At 40.3% G+C, this 19,846-nt stretch overlaps 1 long non-coding RNA gene across 1 annotated transcript; it reads left to right on the top strand.

Annotated features, from left to right (window-relative positions):
• LOC144586794 (uncharacterized) lies at positions 1-16,652 on the top strand. The gene is made up of 2 exons (XR_013541822.1): positions 1-99; positions 16,162-16,652. It is a non-coding gene; the product is annotated as an uncharacterized LOC144586794 (long non-coding RNA).
• The last annotated feature ends 3,194 nt before the right edge of the window (positions 16,653-19,846 follow it).

Raw genomic sequence — 19,846 nt, 5'->3', positions numbered from 1 at the left:
TTTTCAGGGGGTGCCCTGAGACTGTGCAGTTTGCCCAAGGCTGGCTCTACTCAGAGGCACAGATAGGAAATCTGAAAATCTGTGCATAGTCCAGAGAAGGTAAAGAACATGTTTCTACCAATGCTTAGAGAAAACTACCAGGCCTCCTCCTGCTACTGGTGATTGGTTATAACACTGTTCTCTAAGACTAAGACAAGAGTTCATACTGGATTTTTCAAACTATTTTACTGAAAGGTAATTCTTTCCATTATACAACTATTCAAACAAGAATGAGAATGCAGATGAGAGGCAACAGAAACAAATTAAGCTTGAAAGAACAGGAAGCAGGCTGGAGTCTTCAAAAGGTCTCATGTTCAAACTCTAGCATCTCAAGGCAGGGTTATGAAAGAATCCTGCCCAAAACATTGGAGTCTATCTCAAAATTACTAGGCTACACAAGCCAAGGGGCCATAAGACTGCTTCCTGTTATGAAATGGGTAATGAAAATACTCATCTCCATTATCCTGAACTCCAAAATAAAAAGAATACAAGCAAAGAGATGAATTTTTCTTCCCTCATGGGGTATCTTCCTTATGAACATCTTGTATATGTCTATTATTGTCACTTACTTGAACCACCAATTAAGACCAAAAGAATCATTACTGCAAGTTTGTTTATGTATATGATCATAATATTCTAGTCACACAGAGTTTGGAAAAATTACTCTTCTACACTGCAATTCCCATGAGATTCTGGAACTTTTCATCCCATGCATCCCATTCTGCTAGATATCCTCAAGCACTTTGCAAGTAGATAAATTACATGATCCTTGGTACACACCAGCTCCAAGTTGCCATACAATGTTGTTTTTTCAAAAGTACCAAATCTTACATACCAATAAATCAACTTATATGTCACTGGGTGAAGAAATCTAGAGACAATTCACATTTCATGGCAGGTACTTATGGATCACATGACCTTTTAACCATGCACAGTGTTAAAGAGAATCAATGGAGTCTGGTGGCTGGAATAACACACATATATGTAAGAAATCAAGGCTAAAATAACCATTTGGTTCTAAAACCCATGGAGTCGTCTCGAGAGTGGCACAGTACTCACAAAATGTAGATAAGGTGGTAAATCTCCCTCTGGAGTATACAACTTCAAGTTGCAAGTGGACACTCAAACGGGTAGCAATTAAAGTTGAGATTCTATGATTCCAAACTTTTAACGGTGTACAGCCATGATGAGCCCAACCCATGGCTCAGAACTACATACTAAATTTTCGACATCAGACAGTATACTCCCACAAGCAAAGAAACAGGCAGGGATATGAACTTCATACCTACCATAGAGACATTGCACAACCAAGAGGCATCACTATTTCACTACCTCCTGCTTTAAACCCCACCAGAAATATGGGAATAGTTAATCGCTTCACAGAGTAGGTGTCAAGTGAAATACAAACACTGAAAAGGGCACAGTAGTAATGTGCTAATGAAAAATTGGGTCCAGGTAAAATAAAGGGATAGAGGCACAAGAGACTTTACCTGCCTTTGTGAATCTTTGAAGAAGGATGAGATCTGATTGGTTGAACAAATGGAAATGTCTATAAGTGTCTAAAAGTGTCTTTTAATGTCTAAAAAGAGGCTTAGATTTACATCTGTTGACTTGACATACTTTTTAGGAGGATACTGTGCCCAGTTGTTATCCTGTCATGCTTTTACTCTGAGGTGCGCTGTTCATCTTCTGAAACAATGCTGTACTCTGTGAGAATTAAGTATAGGACAGAAAGGCAGCTTTACTGGGGTTTTTTTGTTGTGACTTGCTACTTCTCCCCCTCCCTCACATTTTCTGTACTGTTGACTTTATTCCTTTTTTACTTTTCACTGGCATTTTGATATATTTTTGTCCTTTTCTATTTCTCAGTAAATTGAGAACTGTCTCCACATTGAAACCTAATCACTACATGGGGAACCCTGGTGCTAAATCCATCCTTCATCTTCTTTGGTGTTGAGTTTATTTGGTGTCAGTACTACCTTGCAAGGCTGATGTGCTTTGTGAAGGAATCTAGCTTTGTGAATTTTTGCTTCCTGGTTTGCACAGCTGAGTCATGCTGGTGCATGCTGGAAACTGAGTATGTATGAATGTTTGGATCAGACACCCTGGGTTTTGGGTTGGTTCAGCACCCACTGCTCCAGATCAACGCCACTTTGATCTTACACGTGCTCAGAAGACAAGGGGGTGATCATCATGCATAGCACCTCCATGAGAAACGTAAGTCAGAATCTTATAAATTTTAGACAAAACACAATGAGAGCTATTTTCAGGAAAAAAAGTATCAACAATTTCAAGGCAGACAAAAGGCAAGTTGCTCCATTGTCTCCTGAACATGCTTCATACTACTTGTATTGGTTTATATTTTAGATCATTCTTTCTACATAATGGTAATTTTCAAAAAATTGTAAACAGACGTGAATGTTGCTTTTGAGCTAGAAGTGAGGAGAGGAATGTGCAATAAATAATCTTGCAACAGTGGTTATTTGTATATGACAGTAATGACAACTTACTTATGCATTAGCGGTTCTGGGAATAACCTTCTCTCAGCATGGCTAAACATGTTTTTCACTCAAGAGTTCTCCCAGAATGTTTTAAAAGGTAGAATAAAGCCTATTGATGGTATGCCACAAATAGAAAGCAGGATGAACCAGGATCCTCCATTGGCAAGCTCCATAAGGAGCTGACCTTTTGCCAGAAAGGATTGTGATGAAGAATGGCTAGCAAAGGAGAATGAAGGGGGATGGTAGATTTCAGGTCTTCTTAATGACCTCATCCAATATCTGTAGGCTGAAAGGACCATGTCATTTTCTGAAATTGCCATTTCTTTTTCATTACCTTCACTTCTATATTAAAATACATGGTTGATTAACAGTTGATGAATCTTTTCGTGTTAGGTGGAAATATGCAATAAAATATAATGACATTTAGAGTGTTTGGGTGCAGCCTTCATATTTTTGGTGGAGGGCGGGGATTATTTCAAAATTGCTACACAAGCCAGAGTACAGTATATAATGCTTCAGCTTTCTGGCCAAGGGCATAACAATTGCTAAGAAGCACAATTACTGCATTACTGCCAGCTCCTAAATGCTATCATTTAAGCTTTTTCCTCCTGCTCTATTCTGAGTTTTCTCACACCTGAAGCTGTGTAGAAATTAAATGCCTTCCACATTGGTCTTCTTGACCTGATTCAGCACTTGCGTCTGATTACGCAGGTATTTTTTTTTTAGCCTTTTGTTTCTGTTCATGGGGTATTCTTGGCAAAGATACTGGAGTGGCATTGCCAGTTCCTACTCCAGGTGGATTGCGTTTAGTCAGAACTCTCCACTATGACCTGTCCATCTTGGTTGGCCCTGCACGGCATAGCCCATAGCTTCCCTGAGCTACTCAAGCCCCTTCGCCATGACAAGGCAGCAATCGGTCTAGGGGATTGGAATGCTAAGTAGGGAGTCAAGATAAAAGGAACAACACGGAAGTTTGGCCTTGGAGTTCAAAACAAAGCGGGGCAAAGGCTAATAGAGTTTTGTGAAGAGAACAAGCTGGTCGTCACAAACACTCTTTTCCAACAACACAAGAGGCAATTCTACACATGGAAATCACCAGATGGGCAATACCGAAATCAGATTGATTATATTCTCTGCAGCCAAAGATGGAGAAGCTCTATACAGTCAGCAAAAACAAGATCTGGAGCTGATTGTGGCTCTGATCATCAGCTTCTCATAGCAAAATTCAAACTTAAACTGAAGAGAGTAGGAAAAACCACTGGGCTAGTCAGGTATAATCTAAATCACATACCTTATGAATACACAGTGGAAGTGAAGAACAGATTTAAGGAAGTTGATTTGGTGGACAGAGTGCCTGAAGAACTTTGAATAGAGGCTTGTAACATTGTACAGGAGGCAGCAACAAAAACCATCCCAAAGAAAAGGAAATGCAAGAAAACAAAGTGGCTGTCCAACGTGGCCTTAGAAATAGCAGAGAGGAGAAGGGAAATAAAATGCAAGGGAGATAGGGAAAGTTACAGAAAATTGAATGCAGACTTCCAAAGAACAGCAAGGAGAGACAAGAGGGCCTTCTTAAATGAACAATGCAAAGAAATAGAGGAAAATAACAGAAAAGGAAAAACCAGAGATCTGTTCAGGAAAATTGGAGATATTAGAGGAACATTTCGCGCAAAGATGGACATAATAAAGGACAAAAATGGGAGGGACCTAACAGAAGCAGAAGACATCAAGAAGAGGTGGCAAGAATACACAGAGGAATTATATCAGAAAGATGTGGATATCCCGGACAACCCAGACAATGTAGTTGCTGACCTTGAGCCAGACATCCTGGAGAGTGAAGTCAAGTGGGCCTTAGAAAGCCTGGCTAACAACAAGGCCAATGGAGGTGATGGCATTCCAGTTGAACTATTTAAAATCTTGAAAGATGATGCTGTTAAGGTGCTACATTCAATATGCCAGCAAGTTTGGAAAACCCAACAGTGGCCAGAGGATTGGAAAAGATCGGTCTACATCCCAATCCCAAAGAAAGGCAGTGCCAAAGAATGCTCCAACTACCGCACAATTGCACTCATTTCACACGCTAGCAAGGTTATGCTCAAAATCCTCCAAGGTAGGCTTCAGCAGTATGTGGACCAAGAACTCCCAGAAGTACAAGCTGGACTCCGAAGAGACAGAGGCACTCGAGACCAAATTGCTAACTTGTGCTGGATTATGGAGAAAGCCAGAGAGTTCCAGAAAAATATCTACTTCTGCTTCATTGACTATGCAAAAGCCTTTGACTGTGTGGACCACAGCAAACTATGGCAAGTTCTTAAAGAAATGGGAGTGCCTGACCACCTTATCTATCTACTGAGAAACCTATATGTGGGACAGGAAGCAACAGTTAGAACTGGTCATGGAACAACTGATTGGTTCAAAATTGGGAAAGGAGTACGACAAGGCTGTATATTGTCCCCCAGCTTATTCAACTTATATGCAGAATACATCATGCGGAAGGCTGGACTGGAGGAATCCCAAGCCGGAATTAAGACTACCGGAAGAAATATCAACAACCTCCGATATGCAGATGACACCACTCTGATGGCAGAAGGTGAGGAGGAATTAAAGAACCTTGTAATGAGGGTGAAAGAGGAGAGTGCAAAAAACGGTCTGAAACTCAACATCAAAAAAACTAAGATCATGGCCACTGGTCCCATCACTTCCTGGGAAATAGAAGGGGAAGATATGGAGGCAGTGACAGATTTTATTTTCCTGGGCTCCATGATCACTGCAGATGGAGACAGCAGCCACGAAATTAAAACACGCCTGCTTCTTGGGAGGAAAGCGATGACAAACCTCAACAGCATCTTAAAAAGCAGAGACATCACCTTGCCAACAAAAGTCCGCATAGTCAAAGCTATGGTTTTTCCTGTCGTGATGTATGGAAGTGAGAGCTGGACCATAAAGAAAGCAGACCGCCGAAGAATTGATGCCTTTGAATTGTGGTGCTGGAGGAGACTCTTGAGAATCCCCTGGACTGCAAGGAGAACAAACCTATCAATTCTAAAGGAAATCAACCCTGAGTGGTCACTGGAAGGACAGATCCTGAAGCTGAGGCTCCAGTACTTTGGCCATCTAATGAGAAAAAAAGACTCCCTGGAAAAGACCCTGATGTTGGGAAAGTGTGATGGCAAGAGGAGAAGGGGACGACCAAGGATGAGATGGCTGGACAGTGTTTGCGAAGCAACCAGCACAAATTTGACACAACTCCGGGAAGCAGTAGAAGATAGGAGGGCCTGGCGTGCTCTGGTCCATGGGGTCACGAAGAGTCGGACATGACTAAATGACTCAACGATGACGGCAAGAATACACAGAGGAATTATACCAGAAAGCTTTGGATATCCCAGAAAACCCAGATAATGTGGTTGCAGACCTTGAGCCAGACATCCTGGAGAGTGAAGTCAAGTGGGCCTTAGAAAGCTTGTCTAACAACAAGGCCAGTGAAGGTGATGGCATTCCAGTTGAACTATTTAAAATCTTAAAAGATGATGCTGTTAAGGTGCTACATTCAATATGCCAGCAAGTTTGGAAAACTCAACAGTGGCCAGAGGCCTGGAAAAGATCAGTCTACATCCCAGTCGTAAGGAAGGGCAGTGCCAAATAATGCTCCAACTACCGTACAATTGCACTCATTTCACACATTAGCAAGGTTGTGCTCAAAATCCTCCGAGGTAGGCTTCAGCAGTATGTGGACCAAGAACTCCCAGAAGTACAAGCTGGATTCCGAAGGGGCAGAGGAACTAGACACCAAATTGCTAACTTGTGCTGGATTATAGAGAAAGCCAGAGAGTTCCAGAAAAACATCTACTTCTGCTTCATTGACTGTGTGGACCACAGCAAACTATGGTAAGTCCTTAAAGAAATGGGAGTGCCTGACCACCTTATCTGTCTCCTCAGAAATCTATATGTGGGACAGGAAGCAACAGTGGAAGGACAGATCCTGAAGCTGAGGCTCCAATACTTTGGCCATCTCATGAGAAGAGAAGATTCCTTGGAAAAGACCTTGATGTTAGGAAAGTGTGAAGGCAAGAGGAGAAGGGGACGACAGAGGATGAGATGGTTGGACAGTTTCATCGAAGCTACCAGAATGAATTTGACACAAGTCTGGGAGGCAGTGGAAGATAGAAGAGCCTGGCATGCTCTGGTCCATGGGGTCACGAAGAGTCAGGCACGACTAAACAACTAAACGACGACGATGGCAGGTATATCCTGTGAGGCCTAGCAGAACCAGGCAAAGACAGAATCCTGATTTACATTGTTTCTGTGTTGTCAATTACTTTGTTATCTGTCATGTACAGGGCCTTATAACTGCTGGGCTTCTAGAAACTACTTTGTATTGTATTGGTTGTTCTGTTGAAAAAAGTCAGAAGAAACAGGAGGGGATAGATTTCCCCTGTACTGCACCTAAAAAACCGGCTCCAGAGGACTGGGAATTTTTTCACAGCAGGTTTTCAGGTGGCATGTGGAAGGCTAAAGAAAAGAGGAAAGGAACATGAGCCCTGTTGCTCTAAAAGTTATATACTGGTGTGATGTTGAATTTAAGCCATCATTTCTACAGGTTTTAAAAAGTAAATTAGAACATCGTACAGATGAAGAACGGTATGCCCTTATCTGTAAGAAGCTGCACTACAAAAGCCAAACATCCAGCAAAGATATTGGCATTTTTTTTCCAATGGAAGGAGGAATACTGATGGTGATTGCTGTTAAGTAGTGATAAGGTTTCCAATGTTGTTACTGAGACATGGAATGCCATCAGCTTCCTGCAATGCGCAAGGCTTTTGTGTGCCCATTCTTGCACCTCAGTCTGTAGATAAGCACACTTGATTCCACCTTCCCACGTAATCCAACAGCCTGAATTCAGTCAGGGGTTCAAAATGTAGATTTGTCAAGGATACATCATTTAATGTACATGTACTATAGATCTATAGTACTCCTTTGCCTTGTATTAATTGGTCCATCTCATTCCATTATTTGGGAAAACTAACTAGTACTGATCATGGCTCCCATCAAAAGAGTTGTTATGCATGTGACACACAAGATCTTCTCTATCCTGACCCTTCCATGCAGCAGGCTGACTGGTTCTGGTACGCGTCAGCCTGGGGAATAGTGTTATTTAGTTAAGTGCTGTTGTGCTGTTGAAAGGAGGCAGGCAATTGTGTCGGCACTAATGAAATCAGACATATTGTAGGCTTTCCCTCTAATTTCATTTAAAATGGTTTTGATCAACATTACATGAAGAACAAGGGATCTCTCATCATAGGAAGACTACAGGATTATATGTCTTTCTCCTCTGCTAAGTGAGAAAAGTATTTTTTTTTACATTGGGGTTTCTTTGACAGTTTGATCCAAGGTCATTAATCTGCCATTTGCAAAATGGGGAACAATGATATCATATACTGTACTGTAGTGAGCTACTTTTACAGCAGTTGCTATCCTGAATCCCAAACACTTTTGCAATCAGTGCAATATTCCAGTTTGTGAGGCATTCAGCCACTGTTGGGACCAGCTGCAAAAAGAGAAGAGCATTTCTATACTTTAAAAATTTACATAAGATCAAGATTTTCAGTGAATTTTAAACAAAGTCAAATCCATTCCTAATGGCTTTTCTGAGTTTTTAAAACTTTCACAGAAAGCTTGAGGATCTTTTGATAATTTTCTTTCAACCCATACGTTAATATATCACGGTTCCAGTTTCCCACTAACAGAACTTCAGGACATTAGTTCAGTTGCCTTGGGTTACAAAATATAAAAGGCCTTGGTGGGAACTTGTTGAAGAGTAAAATTGGGGCTAGACATTTATTATGCAAGGCAGTGAAATAAATGTCACCAGATTCTCCTCCTCCAGTAGCCAGGGTGAGGGCTAGACTTTGGCAAAGAATTATGACACAATGCTGCCCGCAGAAACATCAGGTCAGTTAGTCCTGAGTTTTGACAGATGAAAGGCTTCCAGCAGTTCAATGACTGTTTTGCTATATAATCAGCTCCCAGACAGCTGGGAAGCTCGTGGAAGCAACAAGTCAAATCTCTGGCTCGCATCCACGCTCCTGACTAACTTGAAGCTTGTTCTCTGCACCCTTGACTTTGGACTCTGACCCTGGACTATGTTGTGTGATTTGGCTTTGGACCCTGACCTTGGCTTATGGTTTGTGATTTGGCTTTGGCATTTTAGTATCGGCTCTGCATCCTCTGAACTTTTGATATTGGACTGGCTTATCGGACTTTGCTCTTGAAACCCCTGGGAATGTGACAGTGCCCCTCCCCCAGACGCAGGAAACCCAAACCCTCCACCTCGAGAGCAAGCCAGCAGAGGATATGGAGGAGGAACCATCCTTCCCTTTGAGCTCCAGTTCCTTGAGAAACTTTCCCCATGGATCCCCATGGTTTTTATATCTAAGATCATCCGAAACCACAAAAACATTGGACCCAGGCATATCTTGGATTGGTACTGTGGGCACAGATGGGATCTATGATTTGATGTTGTTTTGCTGGGGATCCCATATAAAAAAATCATATGAAATCATGAAATCACCTATAACTTCTTGTCCTCCTACTTCTAGTTGCTTTGCTTCTGTTCCTGTTGATTATAATGGTCATGTAGAATCAGCTTGGGTTTTTGAAAAATGCATCTAGAATCAAGAGGTAATATTTTAAGAATGACTTTTTAAAAGCTTTGATATTTTCCTTTTGCAGACTGATTACTGTTTCTCCTCTTTAGATCTTCTACTCTTTGTGCCTTCAGTGAGATATTGTATAGTTTCCAGTAACAACAATCAATCTAGAATAATAGAATAATGGAGTTGGAGAGGACCTATAAGGAGATCAAGTCCAACCCCCTGCTCAATGCAGGGATCAAAATCAAAGTATATCTGACAGATTTTCTCTCAGCTGCCTCCAACGTTGGAGCACTCCCAAGCAATTCCTTGCTACTTGTCTGTATTCTTCTTTTGTGCCGTGGCCTTCCTTTGACTTCGTATATGCATCCTTTTTTTGCTCAGGCTTTCTCTGCGCTTTTTGTGAAGCCACTTTAGTCTTTTTTATTCTACCTTCCACCTTTTTATCATGTTGTTGATAATTGTGTCTTTAGAATTTCCTTTTTAAAAAAACTCAAGAACTCCAGTAGAACATGGTCACTTTCCTTCAGAGCTCCCCTTACTGCCACTCCTTCTACCAAGTTATCTCTTTTGGTTAGAATCAAGTCCAAGATAGCTAATTTTCCAGTTTCTTCCTCCAGTTTTTGTAGGAGAAAATTATTAGCCACACAAGCCAGGAATTTCTTAGAAGGGCCAAGAAACTAAGATTTCCGATTCTTCTTGTTTGTTTCCCATACTCCTGGCATTTGTATATTGAAGCCAAGATTGTGTGATTTGTGGCCTGTTTTCCTTTGTACGTTTTATGAAAATTATTATTGGGTTCCATTAGAGCTACTCGGTCTGTTTCCCTTATTGTGCATAAGCCTTCATCTATTCTTACCTCTAAGCTTGAGTCTCTTTCTCCTTGTCCAATTCAGTTTAAACACCCCCTCCAATTAAATTATTCATACTTCCCAGAAATTTATGTATTTTAAATACATAAATGTAAAATCTGAACAAAACTGACAATTATAGCATTTGTATTTCTTAACATAATAATGAAAAAAGCCTCTACACAGGTCTACACACATCATTTGAATCACATTACTTCTGAGGTCAAGGTAAAACATGTGACCTTTCCTATATTATCTAAGAGGTTTTCTACAGAGCAAAACACTCCTGAGAAACATGACATATGCTACATATAAATGCTAGAATAAGAAAATTGCTACTTGTGTTGTGAGGCTTTAACAATGGATCTGCCAAAAAAGTACAGCTTTCCATAGTGAATGTGCTCATTCCTAACTTCATGCTAAGGTATAAATAATAAGAAAAGATTGCCAACATCCTTCTACCCACAGCTAAAATGTTCTTTCAAGCTCTTTCCTCCAAACCACATCTTTTGACATGCAAAGGTAGTTTCCCTAATACTGTGGACCCAGATGCTTCCCCTTGTTCTTCGGTTGTACTGTATCAGAGCAGCAAAAAGGAAGGAAAGTGAAAGGATACAGGCAGGTGGGGGGAGAATGAACTTTGTCATACTTTCAGTTACAGCATTACTCATGTAATCAGGTCTAATGTAGGGGTAGAGTTAGAGTATGAATGGCCATCAGTTCAGCCCTTTCATTCTGCCAGTGGTGGCATCTAGAGGATAGGAAAGCATTAGGGATTGATACTGGCCTAACACAGAAGGGTTTTGCATACTCAAAATTTCCCATGCATGACCTTATGAAGGAGAAAAGAAGACTGCAAACTTCTCTAATCCTAGGCTTTTCCATCGCAAGAGACGGAATAAAGCAAAAAGCTAGTAAAGCTACTTGAGCACCTAAACCCTGACATTTTAATGAGTGGAAACTAAAACTCTTCCTGAAACTAGTTTTCTGTAACACTGGCATTGACACATCTGTGGAGGTCCAAAAAAATAACAAGTCATTTTCCTCAAAAAGAAGAAAGCTACACCAACTTGGAAGGAAGAAACAATTTTCAAGTTTTACATTTTCAGATCTCAATGCCCTCACTTTTCTCTCTGTGCAGGACATTTGAAAAGAGGGCGAAACATTTCCCCATGTTTATTCAATAAATCCTCCTTCTACAGGTAGACAGTAGAGCTGAAACTGGTAGAACATCCTGGAAGTTGTTTTCTGAACTGATGGATAGCCAGAGGTTAGGAGTTCTATTCCCCATTGTGTCACTTTGACAGGGGCTGGACCCAATGATCCATGGGATCCCTTCCAGCTGTGCACTTCTATAATTATTATGATGTTCAATCAGGATTTATAAAGTCTTATATTTATCACAGACTATCACTGAAATTGCATAGGGAAATCTTCCCTAATGTAGTACAGAATCCAGAAGGTTTTGGACTACATTTGTCACCAGCTCCATACAGTGTGTGACCCCACTATGAGTAATGGGAGTCCTCATTCAAAACATCTGGAGAGTGCTAGGCGATGGAAGACTGGATCTCATTTAGTTCCTCATAGCTACCCCAGGAAGGATCTGAGTTAACTTTCTGAACTCTAGTTATTGATATCTCTTCTTTATCTCAGAACTATGCATTTTCACATTTCCCAGCATGTCATTTTGAGGTAAAATGGAATGTCACTTTTTATTACAACAACTGGAAGTTCTTTCCTTTCTGTGTGATGGCTCAACACTTTCAGAGCAAACTGTCCTTTTGATATACCCAAAGCTGAAGGTTTTTGCAAATGGGTTTTAACTGGTTACTCCCAACAGCATTAAAGTGTCATTTGGAATTCTTCAGCATAATCCCAGCAGGTAGTCCACTTACTGCTTCTACAGCAATTTTACATTAAGTGTCCAGGCACTTTGGCATTAAACCCATTAGTAAGGAATGAGACAGGAACAGAGACCAACAGATGAGTGTAGCTGACTGAATGTATTGAGGGGCAATAATTTTTTACAACTAAACGATAAGCAGAAGGTGGCCCATCAAGATATGGGTCCTTCCATTTGTCAAATTATAACTGTGCAGGATGATTGCCCATCTTTTCCTCAACAAAAGTTATAGTTTTCACTTTAGGCTAATTTTACAAAAACAATTTACGGAATTATGTCTGACAAACTGGCTAAAAACAATTATCCTTTTGATCTGCATAGGGGTTCTTCTTGCTAAGCAATGCACTGAATGGTAAGGAATTCAAAATATCCTATATTGGGGCATAGGAAAAGTCACATTAGCCTAATAGTGTTTTACTGGGTGATTAAAGCCTGACTTTTCTTATTCGTGCACATGAGCATGAGGAATTGTAAAATTATTCTCCTCATTCCAGAAGAGGGTGCAGAATTTTATGGTATCTTAATCAAGGTAAGAGAAGCAGAATGGTTCTCCCTGTCACCACAGATGAAACAAATTTGTGCAAATAATGTTTTAATGCAAATAAGAGAAATTGTGCAAAACGATGGTATCTGCTGCTTCATTGCATGGACTATTAAGGATTACAGGTTTCAGAGAGTGGTTTATGTCTTTTTAAACAATCAGTTAATCGTTCTGTGTTTGCTCTGTTCTTTGTATGTATGCTTCTTTGCTTCTGATTTCACTCTCAAATGGAAAATAAACTGAGTTTTGCCCATGGACAGTATACACAAATAATGGAAACCACAATGAGAAAATATATGGTGCTTCTTGTCTTGCTCTAACCTGGTGATGAGGAATCTCACAGAGCTTGAAAATTCCTTATCAAGGCATCTCATCAAACAGAGTCTAAATAAATGAAAACAAAGAATTTACATGGTACTTTTTATGTCCCTTGGGGTGATCTTTTTGTTTTGTAGAATTAGAAAGCAGACAACAAAATTGAGCAAGTTTTCAGAATTTGGTATATTGTCGGGAAAGGAGCCTCCTGGACGAATGTGAAGATTGTGAACACATTTGGGTGTCCCCCGGGTAACAACAGCAGTGTGTAAGTGGATCCTCCGAGTAAGGAAGCATCATTGGGTTGCTTTTGACAGGAACAAAGAATTGTATTGTTCTGGAAGGTTTTAACATATAAAGCCCCGAAAGACTTGGGCCCAAGCTATCTCAAAGACCACATCTCATTTTATGAGCCTGCTCGAATGTCAAGATCAGCAGGGAAGATTTTCATCTCGGTCCCGCCACCTTCACAGGTGCATTTGGTGGGGACATGAGTGAGGGCTTTCTCTGTTGCTGCTGCCAAACTCTAGAACTCTCTCCCACAGGAGGCTAGGCTGGCCCCATATTTACTGTCCTTCTGCAAGCAGGCAAATACCTTTCTCTTCAGGCACACTTTCCCTGAGTGAATGGTTACTGAGTGGTTTTTTTTTTTTTAATGGATTGGTTGTACCTTACTGCATTGAATGTGATTTGCTGTTATGGTTTGGGTTTTTTTTTTTTTAATTGTGTACTCACTGTTAATAACTTAAATGCCGTCCTTTAACTGTTGTAAGCTGCCTTGGGTCATTTAAAGGAGAAAGGTGGGTTAAAATAGTATAAATAAAATAAGTAAACTTGTGATCTGTGCTTATTTGATTTTGTGGTCTAGTAAAGCATATACTTTTATGAATTTTATGTTGTGTTTTGCTGAAGTCTCTGCATAACCACTTTATATCATTTCGCATTGCTATGTTTCCCTTAAACTGCATGTTCTGCAAATGTAGCTAAAACAGAAATATGTATACTGTTGTGTTTTTTAGGGCATTGGTTCATGCAAGTTCACTGTTTTCCCAACATCTTTATACCTACAGCAAAATTAGCTCTTTTTTTTTTCTAGTGTGAAGCACATCAGGACATGAAATTTGTATCCATGCATGACCAACTTAGATTTCCAAATGTACAATTAAACTGGAGTGAACGTTTATTTTATATGGCCTATCTTGAACTTCTGTGTAGTATAATTAGTCTGCTTAAACTGGGCTTCTGCTATGACTGGTGAATTTGCGGCTAGGAACTTATCTCTCATTCCTGTCTATTCTTTCATGTTGTAGAGCTGTGAAAAAATTAGAGGAGGTAAAAGTGTGTCTGTGCGCAATATCTGAAAATTAGCCAAATAAATGTTAAGCTGCTTAGAATTTCCAGGATTATATTCAAGGAGATCCTTCAAATATGCTGGGGAGCTTCAGTCCATGTGGATCTGCAGAGATCATGTTCATGTGATTAACTTCATACCATAGTTTTAGAGACCAGAGTCACTCCTCTTGTCGGAATCAGCTCACAGGATACTATCATATATACACATTATTCACAAACAGTGTCCACACCTCTGTCAGTGTACTATATGCCCCTCAAAATGTAGTATGGAAAAGTTGGTGCTAGCTGCCCCAAATGCTCTTCATGTTGCCCATTACTAGGAGAAAACGATCAGATATATTAACTTCAGACATGAAGAAGAAATCCCCTTGTCAGTTGGTGGATTTCAGGACCACAATAGTGAAGTTTCCTTAGAGAAATGGTTCAGTCTATGGCAATGCAATGAGCCTCCCTCAACCATATTTTGGGAATTCACCTGAGCCTCCCTATGTTATGTCAGCATTTTCTGCTGTTCTCTTCACACACACACCACAACACTTTCTGCATGGAAGCACTTGTTTGCCTGTAGCAAAAGACAAAGTGGTCTGAATTATACGCTCATTCTAATCAACAGGAGGTGGAAATAGAGGGACACTCAGAATATGCTTCTCTTGAAATAAGTGCCTTTTAGTGATGTGCTTTGACTATAGGGAGCTGCCTATATCCTTTCCTCTGCCAGCTTCCTCCTGAGTTCCTCACATTTTATGGTTCACTGCTTTTATATTTGTTTCTGCCTGAATATCCACTCCAGTTCTCTTGTGGCTAATATATAGCCGTGTAGTACCAATGAGAGTGTTGGCGACATGTTAGCATGCAGCGTGCCAGGGTTCTATGGGAATAACAAAGCAACCTTTTCAAGTAAAAAAGGAAACAAAAGCTAGCCACAAAAGGATAATGTGGCCAGATGGAATGCTTAGGGAAAAAAGGGGTTAATGCAGCCCAGGGCCATCACAGCTGTCTTCTCCATGCATACTTAACCGAATTCCTAACTCCTTTTTCTTCCACAAAGATAAAACAAAACAAAACATAAAAAACCCTGGGGTAGGGAACCCAACAAAATACAAAAAAAACTTGGATTTTGTTTATTATTGATTTGTGGACACCTGTTGGCCCTACCAAACAGCCTAAACCTCTCGATTTTTCAAGAAGAATACTTAACCTTTATTATTATGAAACCAAGCATCAGTTTAACACAGCATCAGAATGTGTTATAGAAACCAAGATGCCTAGAAAACCAATTAAATTAAAAAGTTGCCACTGCCCATCCAGATGCGAACTGTGAGGAAGCCAAGCATTTACTTTGGCTTCCACAACCAAGAAGGCCCTGTCAACCATGCCCTTTGGATGGTTTTTCACATGGAATGAGAGCAGGTTGTTATTCACCTGGGTGGCCTTCCGAAATACCCTGCTTGCAGATCATTTACATTGTCCTTTAAATTGTTTCATCTATTTCACACAGATCCCCTGGAGCGATCCCCAACTTTCCCTAAATATTTTTTCTTAGCAAAAGGGAGAAAATGGGTTATGTGAAAAAGGGAAAAGCATTACTGCATTGCCATCTTCCAGATAGAATAATTACATTGTAGAGATGGAGAGACCTCTCAAATTATTTAGTCCAACAGTAATCCATAACTAAATCAACCACGAAAGATGGCCATCCAACTTCTATGTAAAAATTTTACCACCTTTTAATCCACTGTTGAACAGCTCTTGCCACTAGGAATTTTTTTTTAATTTATTTTTATTAGTAAAATCAATCCATGCTTATTAAACATCGTGATACATGGGTTCAATTTATATTCATATGTTGATACAGATCAGGGCCTAATCTCTACATGTGTTTCTAACCATTGATAGAACAGATTCCACGTTTGAAAATATTCAGAATTCTTTTTCTCTTTAATTTTCAATGTAAGTATGTCCATTTCTGCACAGTCAATAATCTTAATTATTTCTTTATCTGTAGGTATTCCTTCATTAGGAGACTCTTGAGAGTCCTCTGGACTGCAAGAACAAGCCTATCCATATTGCAGGAAATCAACCCTGAGTGCTCACTGGAAGAACAGATCCTGAAGCTGAGGCTCCAATACTTTGGCCATCTCATGAGAAGAGAAGACTCCCTGGAAAAGACCCTGATGTTGGGAAAGTGTGAAGGCAAGAGGAGAAGGGGATGACAGAGGACAAGATGGTTGGGCAGTGTCATCAAAGCAACCAGCATGAATTTGACCAAACTCCGGGAGACAGTGGAAGACAGGAGGGCCTGGTGTGCTGTGGTCCATGGGGGTCATGAAGAATCGGGCATGACTAAACAGCTAAACAACAACAACAACATTCCTTCATTTTTCCAATATTGTGCCAGTACAATCCTAGCTGCTGTCAAAATATGCAGTGTTAAATATATGTTTTGTTTATCAATATTTTCTGGTATTATACCTAATAAAACAGTTCTCGTTTAAAGTCTATACCGTATTTTAAAAAATTAACAAGCCATGTATGTCTTTTAATCCAAATGTTTTTAACTTTATCACAAGTCCACCATACATGATTTTAAAAAGTACCTGCTTTTTGATCAGGTCAGACTCACAATCCATTTTTAAAAAGTTCTTCCTAGTCTGTGCATATGGCGCAGTATTCCTGAGAACTGAAGAGGCAGGGATCTCTTCTCTTTGCCATAGTCAAAATGAAAATCCCCAGCTAACATCAACCAGAGTGAGGTGGATTCGATGGGAAAGGGAAGAGTTAGACCACTAAAATTAGATTTATTCAAGGATAATATTGAAACTCTTCAACTACTGCTCTGCTAAAAATTGCAGATGAGCACTGTGCTTTAATGCCAAATGAACTACTGAGTACTTTGTTTTAAATAAGGATAAAGCAGTTTGCATGATATGTCTTCAAACTGTTTCAATATGAAAGGAGTACAGTGTTAAAAAAGCTCTTTGAATCCTGTCACAAGAGCTACTCGATATATCAAAAAAGGTGAGAGTTAACAAGATAAATTTTCTTTTTTAAAAATCAATGTTTTGTGGCAAAATAGTTTTAGAAGCATGTTAAGGACTGTTGACTGTGAGGGCCAGCTATAATGTTGCTAAAGGTATTCCTGAGAGTGGTAGGCCATTCAGTGATGGCAAATTTGTTTAAAAGTGCATAGCTAAAGTAATGGAGGAAATCTGCCCTGCTAAGTTATCTTGTGTTAATTATGTCAGTTTATCTGCATCTGCAATCACCAGGCGTTCTGAGGAACTAGGAGAAGAGCTGCATATGTCATTGACTGTCAAGGCATTTTTTAAAAATTTTTCCTTTTCAGTATTAGATGAGAGCAATGCCACTGCTCAACTAATAATACTGTATTTAAGAGAGGGATAGATTCCATCATCAGAATTACAGAAGAACTGTGTGCACTGCAGAGGTTAAAGGGAACTACAACTGCAGAAAACATATTCTTGAAGGTGTGTGATCAGTAGAAGATCTTGGTTTGAGCTGGGATAAATTGAAAGGTGTCACAACAGATGATGCAAGAAATATGGTAGGAAGTAAAACTGGTGTAGTTGCAAGAATCAATAAAGAGATGCTGAAATTAAATGGTACATTTCCCATACAATGTCACTGCATCATCCATCAGCAAGCGTTATATAGTAAGATTCTTCAGTGGGAATGTGTGATCCATGCAGTTGTATCCAGCATTAATTACCTCAAGTGTTGTGTCCTTACTCATTGTCAGTTTCAAAAGTTCCTCTCAGAAATAGATGCAGAATATGCTGTGTAGGACTGGGCAGAAGTCAGGTGGCTTAACAGAGGCAAACTTTTGAAACATTTTTTGGTCTTTGTCATGAAGTTGATGTGTTTCTCAAGGAGAAAGGGAAAAGTCAAGAAATACCTCTGACCCTGGAGGGATTTTTTAATTTGGCTTTCTTAACTAATATCACAGAGCATCTGAATACACTGAATCTAAGGTTGCAGGGGAAAGAAAAGCTTGTGTGCGATATGTATTATGAACCAAAAGCTTTTGAAACAAAACTAAACATTTTTGTGAAGCAAGTTAGTGGAAGTAACTTTTCAAACATCTCTTGCTGCAATGAACTAAACTTTGAGAAGGACCAGAATTTACAATTAGAGATGGGAGTATTCGTATTCGTATACGGTGGCCCTGCTCATCCTTCCAATTGTGCCCAGAGTGCTGCTCTCTTCCTGCACGGCTGGCCACTTGGTGGCCATGCAGGGACGCTCGTCCTCCCTCCCCCTGCCTGGAGTGGCTAGCCAAGTGGGAAGAGAGTGGCACTCCGGCTGCAATTGGAAAGATGAATGGGACCGGTGCTGCAGCAGGACATGAGTGGACAGTCATTAAATCCAGCTGTGTGGTGATATCCATATTCATATACAAATACGAATACCCCCATATCTATTTACAGTTCAATGTTGAAAGACTGAACGTATTGCAGATGGAATTGCAGAACAGATTCACTGATTGCCGTAAGCATGGAAATTAAATAATAATGTTTCAGAATCCATTTGAAGTAACACCAGAAGATGCAAGTAACTTATTTCAGATGGAACTAATTGATTTGCAAGCCAGTGATCATCTCAGAATGACTCACAAAGAAAATAGCCCATTAGATTTCTATTCTGGTCTACCTGATATATTTATCAACCTAAAGAGATATGCTGCAGGCATGTTCACAATTGTTGGCACCACATACATCTGTGAACAAATGTTTTCCAAGATAAAGACTGTGAAATCTAGGTGTAGGTCAAGATTTACAGATGACCATTTACATGCCATTTTAAGGTTGTCTCTCACAAACCTTGACTTGGAAATTAATGCCTTGGCTAACAGAAAACAGCGACAAAAATCACACTTACTAGGTAAGCATGTGTAGCTAGTAACTTTTGATGTAAATTAATAGGTTAGTATTCTGATTTAAGATGTGACCCTCATTAAGCACTAGAGGTGATGTGGCCAGCATGAGATCCCCATGTCCCAGAAGGCTGGGGACCCCTGCTTTTGTTGTTGTTTAGTTGTTAAGTCATGTCCAACTCTTCATGACCCCATGGACTAGAGCATGCCAGGCCCTCCTGTCTTCCACTGCCTCCCAGAGTTTTGTCAAATTCATGTTTGTAGCTTCAATTACATTGTCCAGCCATCTCATCCTCTGTCGTCCCCTTCCCCTCCTGCCTTCACACTTCCCCAACATCAGGGTCTTTTCCAGGGAGTCTTCTCTTCTCATGAGATGGCCAAAGTATTGGAGCCTCAGCTTCAGAATCTGTTCTTCCAGTGAGCACTCAGGGTTGATTTCCTTCAAAATGGATAGGTTTGTTCTCTTTGCAGTCCAGGAGACTCTCAAGAGTCTCCTCCTGCACCACAATTCAAAAGCATCAATTCGTTGGTGGTCAGCCTTCTTTATGGTCCAGCTCGCGCTTCCATACATCACGACAGGAAAAACCATAGCTTTGACTATGCGGACCTTTGTCGGCAAGATGATGTCTCTGCTTTTTAAGATGTTGTCTAGGTTTGTCATCGCTTTCCTCCCAAGAAGCAGCCGTCATTTAATTTCGTGTCACCATCTGCAGTGATCATGGAGCCCAAGAAGGTAAAATCTGTCACTGCCTCCATATCTTCCCCTTCTATTTGCCAGGAGGTGATGGGACCAGTG

Source organism: Pogona vitticeps, chromosome 2 (assembly GCF_051106095.1).
Source record: "Pogona vitticeps strain Pit_001003342236 chromosome 2, PviZW2.1, whole genome shotgun sequence".
Taxonomy (NCBI): Eukaryota; Metazoa; Chordata; class Lepidosauria; order Squamata; family Agamidae; genus Pogona; species Pogona vitticeps.
Note: the sequence above shows the minus strand (reverse complement) of the source record. Positions and strands in the feature narration are given on the sequence as shown.